At 37.6% G+C, this 9,959-nt stretch overlaps 1 long non-coding RNA gene across 1 annotated transcript; it reads right to left on the bottom strand.

Annotated features, from left to right (window-relative positions):
• Nucleotides 1-3,780: 3,780 nt before the first annotated feature.
• Nucleotides 3,781-5,110, bottom strand: LOC130682078 (uncharacterized). The gene is made up of 2 exons (XR_008995391.1): nt 4,956-5,110; nt 3,781-4,146 (listed from the first exon to the last, which is right to left on the bottom strand). It is a non-coding gene; the product is annotated as an uncharacterized LOC130682078 (long non-coding RNA).
• Nucleotides 5,111-9,959: the final 4,849 nt, after the last annotated feature.

Raw genomic sequence — 9,959 nt, 5'->3', positions numbered from 1 at the left:
CTGGAAGCAAAACCCTTATGCAAACTCTTACAGACATGTAATGTGCTGAATAATACATTGTAATCTTGAAGGATATTCCAACTTGACCAAGTAGGAAAAAAGGACTTCTCTCTATTCATCATAATGACATAATTATCAAAGAGGTATCTCTGAGCCATGGTTCCTCGGTGGCCAAATGCTCCATGTGCATCAACTGAGCTTGCTGTTGACTTGGATATCTCCCTTCAACAGCAATAAACATAGAAGATGCCAAATGCATACAGGAGACAGTGCTGTGTGAGGTCACAGTGAGACCTCTGCACTTCAGGTGAGAACAGGGAAAGTGGCACAGCAGAGGGAAATGACACCTGTGCAAACTGCTTCTGTGGTTTTTTTCTTTTTATCAACATGAATCATTGTTTCCTTTACTTCTCACTTAAAATTACCTGGAAGATCTATTGGAATTTTTCAATCAGAGAAAACATCTGTATTTCTAGTAGGTGTGGACACATTCATAAGAAAATTTGAGTTTCCTTACAGCTTTGAATCTTACTGAATTATTAAGTGCATAAAAGCTTTTGTTAAGTACTTCTGCATCTATAGTTCCACATATCTGATTCTGGCTCCTGAAGTACAAGTAATAGTTTTACAAAATAATGTAGGAGTATTAGGAATTTCTTTGCTCATGACATTATCCCTAGGTGGAAGCTTGTGTTGGGAAAATACCTTGAAATCAACTTAAGATCTTTCTGTCTGTTGTCTTGTTCATTCCTCTACAGAATAGAAGATGTTACAGAACTCACCTAGTATCCCCTTTCGGTCCCAAGTGGTTTTATTCCAATTCCAGCAATCACTGGGGCCCCTGTATCTCCAACTGTTACCTGGTTCTCAGCTAGCTGAATGTAATTTTGAGGAGATCTAGTTTCTCAGTGTTTAACATGATCTCATGATATATTCCCCTCCCACAAAAGAGAATCACATAGATGCATCAATTCCATGAGTGTCTATTTGGAGAATGTCTATTATGCATTGTTGTATGCATAATATATACATTACTCATAATACATACATTGCACATACATACATAAATGATACAAACAAATGTAAAAAACTTTTTCTTAATCCTTAAACTAGTGAAAGGGGTAAAAATAAAAAATAAAATTGGTATAAAATAACAGTGTGCTTCTTTTTGGCTTTGAGCAGAGCTCTTGAAATCTGTGTAAGAAATAACCCAGGCCCTTCTTCCCTGCATTGATTCCCTTTGTGAATGCATTTCAAGACTTGCTCACCAAAATTAGTCTTAAAAGAAATAGTAGTTTTGGTAACATTTTGAACTCAGAATTTTTATAGTTCTAGTGGAAATTTTAATTGGGAGTCATAAAAATTATTTTTTTCAGGTTATTATCTCTTATTAATGTACCATACAAAAGTAGTTCAAAACATACAGGAAAGTCTTTTGGTATAAATGCATATTAGTATCAGCATTTATTTATAGGCACATAAAATTGGAAACAAGTAAATGCCCAAAAGATTAGGATGGTTAAATAAATAAGGAAACACCTCTAATTATTTAGCCATTAAATATTTAATTTTGTTTGTTAATGGGAAAATTGGTCTTACTATGATACTAAGGGCCAAAGCAGGAGATACTACGTAATAAGTTGTGCTTTGAAACACACACCAAAAAAGTCCTTACAACACACATACTATTCTAGGAAGACAGTGCAGAGAAAACACCATGAATCTCTGTCCACCTGAATAACAACTTAACTGGCAGAATCTGATGTAATGATTTGGGAACTCTGAAGTCTCCTGAAGGCATGTAACTTCCAACTGAAAGTCTGGTTAACTTCAGGGATCTATGCTCTAAAAAGGGGCAAGATGGTAAATTTTATATTTCTATTTTACACACAAAAAAATAGGAAAAACACATACTAAAATATTCATATTGGTTTTTATTGCACAGATATGTTCTGAATCTTATGTTTTGTCTCTTTGTTTTTTATTCCCAAATTTTGAGATAATTAATAATTAAATTAGTAAACATTTCATGTTGCTTCCTTCTTTCTCCTGTATTGTAAAATTTCATGCATTATTATCTTTAATATTTTTAATATCTTAATACCTTAGCTTCACAGGGTCCCAAAGGTCTATCCTATTTCCCGGCTGCCCCCATCCAGCAGGGAAGGCTCCCAAGTTAGTTGGATATCAGCTGGACCAGCTGGACCCCACCCAGTCCTCAACCTAATGGGTTTCACAACATCCTACCAGCCCACAAAATTATTCAAGCAAGCCAATCACATCGTCCCATGGAAATCAAGGGGCACTTCATCATCTTGTTGCTACAAAGCCTGCGTCCAACAGCTCCTGCTGGTTTACTGTCCTCCAGAGTGTAACCGTCCTGTGGCATGTGGTAACTTCTTCAATATGTAAGAATGTGTGACTGATAATCTGCCGCCAACCTCATTTATCCGGGGTCTGGATGTCATGTGTTCACACATCTCTAAAATTCTAGGGGGAATTTCCTCCATCTCCAAGGGAGTGAAGCAGAGGCCGAAAAAACACCTTATCCATTTATACTGCGATCTCATGAGTTTTCTGTGTCCACACCGCATAGGATTTTTATAAAGCTCGAATTAGATGCTGTTCTAAGCCTAGTTTTTATGCGTTGTCTGAAATTGAGCTACCCAAAAATAATCTGTGATTGAAAACTGTGAAAAACGTCTGTGATTGAAATTTCATTCTTCTGAGTTTACAAATCCAAGAGGAATATTATTATGCCATTATCCTATTTGTAAGACAAGTGAAGCTAAAATTACAGGTGTGGAACCCTCATTGAACTGACTCAAAGAGAAAAAGATTCTGAGATTTTTCAAGTTGGAAGAAAGTGGAGTAAGAAGAACTGAGAGCCAAAATTAGTTGTGTTGGCTGAAGAAGCACTTAAACATTGGTGTAAATATGTGAAATTGTATAGTTGTGCGAAGGAGAAATTTGTCAACATCACAAGTTGAAATTCATATAGCTAACCCATTTTTGGGAATTAACTTACATATAAACCTACAAATAAGCAAACTGATGTATATGTAGGAGCATTAGAGCATTGCTCTTAAAAATAAATGAAATTCCTTAACATACATTAGAAGACTTGTTTTTTAAGCTAGGGTTCAGCCATACTTTGGCCTTAGGCAGCTGTTGGAAATGATGAAACTCCTTACGTACTGACTTGGAAACACAAATTTCTTAACGTGTGAAGAAAAAAATACATCTTATGTATGTATATAAAATATAAATATACTTGGAATTACCTATGCATATCATATGTATGTGCAAGTATATAGAGTGAGCAAGAGAGCAAATGCATATTTGCATGTGAAAATAACTTCTCTGGAAGGATACACACCAAATCAAATGTTGACTCTAAGATGAACATGGGACTCTTAAGGTGAGCATTGACTCTTATATGACTGGGATACATATAAGAAATGTTATATTTTTATTTGAATATTTTAATACCTTTTAAATTGTGCATTATATATTTTAAATATGAATAGTTGTATTAACTAAAATATGGGCATCCTTTTATGACTAACTTTTATTTACCATTTGCTGAATCTCAAAGAATCTAAATACATACAGACACAACCTTGATTCTTCTAATAGCACGTTCTCTCTGATTTTAAGCCTATGGCCACTATTTAACTTACTGTCCGTATGCCTGAGAAGCAAAATGCTTTTTAATAGGGTCTCTTGACCAGTTGATGCCCAGGTTCTTGTTCATGAAGCCGACAAATGAACTTCACAAACAGTCAACAGGCTTTTATTTAGAGATAAAGTGAAAGAACAGAGCTGCCGGCTTATGCCCCAGGATGGGACAGGAGAGTCTGTGGTGGTGCATTGTCTAGGGAATTTATAGGCAATTGAGAGACCAAGAGCTAGGGATGTGGATCTACCATATGGTCTCTAAGTGTTTATTTTCAAAGAGACACTAAGTTTCTTATCGGGTTTTCAGACCATTTTGTGGGGTTAACATAAGAAATTTACTGCTTTGACCCTTTCGCAGAATAGCAGTTTCTTGGTCTGGGAGCACATCAGTCAAGGCTGCTTGTTTCGGTTTCAAGGTGAGCAGAGTTGCCGACTTGATTAGGGCTGGAGGAGGAAAAGCAGCATCTAGGTAAAGATAAAGATAAACTTGGCCTTTTAGCTGCTAAAGTAAATTTTACAATAGCCTCATTTAATTGACGCAAACAAGACATGGGCTATGCTGAGGTATTTTCTTATCTGGGGGATGTTCAAACATTCCAGGCCAGGTTATTCCTGGCTTCTTAGTTTTAACTAATCTTCACTAAAGAATGCTTATATTCTTAGTTTGCCATTTTACTTTAGAGAATTAATGTGACTCTGTCTTTAATTGTTTAATGTAGAGTTTTGGTAGGGTTCCTTTTCCGAAGGCCCTCACCCTGCTCTGACTACACCTATGGTCCCTGTCTCACAGGAATACAAATTAAATACGTTTATCCATCTATGAGCTTTTTTATTGTCAAGCGCACACCATGGGAATGGTGTAACACAACACAGGATGAAAAATTTTGCTGTAACTCAAGTGATTTCTGGTGGTCTTAAAATTGTGAAATGTGAAAAAGAAGTATATTTATAATTCTCAAGGAATTTCTACAGTCAGGAGTCAGGTATCTTAAAAAGGACCGAAATTCACCCTCCTTACCTACAATGAGAATGTATTAAACTTTGGAGTCTCACTATCCAGCTTGCCTCACCTGGAAACATGGATATGCTACTAAATAGCGCAACTTTGTACACTATATGAAACCTCTTTTTGTCCCAGAAGCTTCAACTGTAAAATGGAAATATATTAAGTAATGCCTGTGGCATTTCAGGCGAACTTAGATTTTAGGAAAGAGTTACACACACACACGGAAACGTACACAAACATATAGAACGGTTAGATTATAGGGCCACACCGTTAACTCTGCAGGTTGGACTCGCACCCACAGGCCTGACGCCCCATTGAAGAAGAGCTCCGCAGGCCCCTTCTCGGAACTCCAGGCGGGAACCCACCGGCTCTCGCTTCCTCCCCGCCCGGACGCCCACAGCTATCGCCCAGGGGCATCCTGGGGCCTGCAGCGCGGCGGTGGTCTGCGCTTGCGCATGGCCGTGCGGGCCACCACTCCCAGAAGCCTCTGGGGCTCGGGCGGCTTTACGTCTGGATTTTAACGACCTTGGATTCCAGCTCTCACCGTGCTGGAGGGACCGTCGCCCTCCGGCCCGTTCTGCGCTTCCCCATCCGTGGAAGGTCGCGGCGGGCAAAGACGGTGCGGTCGCAGCGGGGAGCCCGCGCGGGCCAGTGAGTGGTGGTGAGATCGGGGCCGCGGGAGGCGCTCCGAGCGCGGGCAGGGCGATTCCTCCCGCCACCTCCGTCCTGTGGGTGCCCGAGCGGCCGCGGAGGGTCGCCGTGTCCCTGTGAGGCGGGAGGACGTGTGGCTGTGGGAGGCCGCGCGGCGTGTGGAGGGCCGCGGGGTGCCTTCGTGGCGATTGGTGCACTTGTGAAGTTGGGAGAAGTGCGTGGTGTCCATGTGACGGGGGCGTGTGGAGCTTGTCCTGTGTGTGAACGTGGGTTGCAGTGGCGCTTCAGTGTCTCCTGTGGCCTGTGGCCCTCGGTTCCATGCTGCTTCCTCCACCCTCCTGTCGGTCGCGTATGACTGCCACAGACAAAGGACCAAAGTGGAAGAACAGATACTGTGCCCACTATGAAGATTTTTGGTAAGAAGGTACAGACCTGTTGTTAGGATGGTAATTTTAGATCAAGAATTGCCCCGAGACAGGCTCCTAGGAATGTGTAAATAGAGACCCCCAAATGGGGTTTCCTTCCTGGGACTGTCCTTTCAAGGAGTTCTGTGGGATTCATATGCATCATATGCGTATGACAGCATTCCCTGAGCCCTGACAGCAAGAATCTGCCGTGAATTCTCTCTTCTTACTTCATTGTGATTATATGTATGAGGTAACAGCAGGTGTAGCCATGGAGAGGAGAACTTAATAAATGGCCAGGTCTGTGGTGACTGGTTATTCCTCTTCAGGTTTCTATAGTTAAGAAGCAGCGAGCATGTGAGGTTAATTGTGACGTGCGTTTGTAAGTTAAGGGACTGAGCCAGAATTCAACTGTCTGGAGCAGGAGTTCTTAACCACGGGTCCTTTCTCTGTAGTTATGGGTGAAGAGGGGACCACAGCCGCCTGAAATTGTATAGATAATTGCTTTAGAGGTTTATGTATTTCCATTGTCGAAGGGTGTACATAATTTTAAAAATTTAGACTTGGTTTTTATCCAAAATTAAAAATTGTTATACCTTGGTATGGTTTAGCACAAAATTAATGATCAAAATAATGGGAATGGTTGAGAAAATCACAGGACATCCATGAGATAGAATTATGCAGATAATAAAATTTCTGTTTATAGGAATTAGTCATTACAAGGATAAATAGCTGTGATCTAACATTAAACCATCTTCATAGTTGTGGATAATAGGACTCAAATGTTTAAAATAAATGAAGTTCATTTTTTAAAATAGAATTTTTAAAATTCTAAAACCCTCTTTCAAGGATTGTATCCAAAATGATCTTTTAATTGGTTATTCAGAGAACGGAAGAATTCACAAGTCAAATTGAACACCTATGTACTCAAAGCTTTTCTGCCCATTTTGCATACATATTTTTACTTATCTGACAAAACTATTTTCCTTTTTATTAATGGAAAAAATCTTTGTAATGAAATGTAATTATATCAGTGTGGATATTCACATAAAGATATTCAAGAACAAGTAAGTGGTGGTTATTTCAATCACATTGAGTTTTCATAGCAGGCCTAGTATTTACATGTTTTTTAAATGATGAACATATAGCCTCTGCCATAATAATGACTTAAAATATTTTTAATACTTTGGAATATCTTTATGTTGTATTTATGATGATGACATTAATGTAGACACTGCAGAATAAAATTTTCTAAGGAATTTAAGACAATAAGAATGCCCCTTAATCTCACTCTCTAGAAATTACCACTTATAATATTTTGGTATATGCATTTCCATTATTTATGTGTGCACATTTCTGTGTGATTCTGTTTTGACAGAACACAATTGATCAAATAAAGGAGACAGAGTCCTACTCTTAGTGTGAAAACAGAAATCTAACCTAGTCATGGGTTTCCTTACACATGTGTGTGTTGGGGAGAAGGAAATGTCAGGGATCTCATTGTTTGAAAAACAGTCTGTTTTCACGTTTTATATATTAGAAATGTTGTTTAAAAATTAATTACTATGGGATCAAGTTAATAAGTAATACACCCTTTCAGAAATAATATAGAGATTTAAGATTATTTTTTGAGGAAATAGCAGTGAATACTAATTCCAGGTGTCTTGCAAGTATAAATAATATTTCCAAAGGTAGTTAAAGATTGTAATATAAATCCCCATATTATGCAGAAGAATAAAATTCACTCATTTATTAAACTCAGAATTTAATTGTATCTAGGTTATATATATATATAAATCTGTCCTTCCTCAGTCCCCAGCATCTACAGAGAGCCAGAAAAATTCCATTCAGCATTGTAAATATACATATATATACACACACACACACACACACACTTGCATTACATATACATGTATGTGTACGTGTATGTGTGTATAGCTTCTAGAAAGGGAACATATTCTCTTTATGAAAATCTGTTTTGTTACCTGTGATTTTATTAAGAATTATATTTTCTAAATGATAGGAACTGAATTTTTTTAAATTAAATTTAAATTAATTTTAAATTAAATTTCTTTTTAAATTAAAGAGACACCCAAGTAGCACAATTTTTCTTTAAGAAGAACTTAATGGAGCCAGAATTAACTTTCCTATATAATAATGGAATAAGTGACATGTAATGACCTTCATTTTCAGTAATGATAGATAATTTATATTAACCTTTTTGTATGGATTTTGGTGCTTATATAGATTATCTTGCTTAGTCTTCAAAGCAGCCATATCTATTAGGTGATATTCTTATCATTTCTTTGCTGATGTTGTAATAAACTTAGGCACTGGGGTATTATAAACTCACAGCTGAAAGCTCATTTTCAATATCTAAAAGTCTGGCAACAGAGCCTATGTTCAAAATTTCAGCAGGATGTCACTTCCTGTGTTATGCATACCTTTTAAAAGCTGCCTTCCTCACTGAGGTAATACTATTTTCCATAATTTCATATGAATTCATTATAAATGAAGCTATAGTATGTCACCATTTTTTAGAGCACATGTATAACCTGTTGTCTTAATGTGAGTTAGGTTCTTAATTTTTGGTTATCAAAAATTATTCTCTGATGAGCATCCTTATACACATGCCTTGTATATGTATACAGTTATTTCCTTCAAAAATTTCCTAGAAATGGAATTCTGTGGAAAAATCAGACTTTATTAAGTGCATACAATATGCTAGATCCAGAAATTGTAGTATTTGAGGTAATTCAATCACCAAAAATACATAGTTGCTTCCTTTAAAGTGCTTCTTACCTAAAAAGAGTTAAAATCTGAATAGAAATAAGTGTAAGGAAGTGAGTGATGAAGACCATTGAAGGTATTTATGTGACTTACCTTGTGAATTCACAGGAAAGACACATCAGTTTGTCTATAGCAGCAGTCAGGATTTGAGCAAATCTACCAGTTCTGTGGAGCATCTATGCTAATGTGACATTTATACTTAGTTTTCCTTTTAATTTTGTTAGATGCAGAGTGAAACTAGCAGGATATCATAATTCAGAAGCTGTTGTTTGAGAGATGCCATGGCTTAGCTGACAGGTTTAGAAACCAAATAAATTCCTCTGTTAAGATCTGAACCAAAGTTGTGTAGAGATCATTATCAATTCATACAAGATGTTACACAGAAACTGCTTCCTAATTTTTCCAGGTAGAACCACATCATACATGGGAAGAAGTGATAAAGTGAGTTTAGATAATGGGATACAAAGGAAACAGGCAAAAGAAAAGCCATTCAGTAAAAAAATCTAGGTTTAGATAACAAAGACCTTTCTTGAAAATCCTCCTTTTTGAACAGCATCTTTCTATTAATGAAGAAAAAAATACCTATATATTTCAAGTTAACCTATGGTCATTGTTAAGGCTAATTAAGAAATCAGATTTCCAAAGACAAATTAAACAAAATAAAAATATAAGCACTATTATTAGATGGTCAGTAAACCTTCCAGATTTTTTTATCCACTGATTTCAATGGTTTGTGTCTCTGCTACTTTTTCTCTGTATTGGTTAATCATATATTTAAAAAAATAATTTCATTGGTCCACCTAATTATTCTATTGACAATGTATCTGTAGTATTTCCCATATCCTTAGGTATTTTTTGCAATTTCACATTTGATGTTTTCTTTGCATTGTAGCACAGTGGTGGTTTGTCATATATTTAACTAGTATGCTTTGTTAGACTTAAAGTACTGCACACTAGCTCTCCATTTCCATTTTAACCATCTTCACCCAAAGCCACAAAAGAGGTACTCCTTAGGATGACACGGTTCCTTCTCAACCTTAGAAGGTGGGAATACAAGGGAGAGAGCTGCTGAGAGGAGGACTGCACTGCCCATTCTTAGGTCTACATCCGCCTCACAAAAATAATGCAGCAGCCAGAGAAGTTTCTGCTGACACACCCGGGTGTAGCTTCAATGCAGAAATGGCTGTGTCCCATGTCTTTGTTCATTAGAGACCTCTGGGATTTGGGGGAAGAAATAGATTTATCTAGAGTCCTAACCTACCCAAATTGTTTGTGATGGGTGTTAGGGTCCGGAGTCGACCACCTCTCAAATAGACAGAAGACACTCACCGTAATGCAAGTCACACAGCGAGGTTTATTTCCAGCTAGCTGGGGTCCAAGTGTCTGCCCAACGCAGCGGGTTTCAACAAGGACCCTGAGCACTCAAA

Source organism: Manis pentadactyla, chromosome Y (assembly GCF_030020395.1).
Source record: "Manis pentadactyla isolate mManPen7 chromosome Y, mManPen7.hap1, whole genome shotgun sequence".
NCBI lineage: Eukaryota > Metazoa > Chordata > Mammalia > Pholidota > Manidae > Manis > Manis pentadactyla.
Note: the sequence above shows the minus strand (reverse complement) of the source record. Positions and strands in the feature narration are given on the sequence as shown.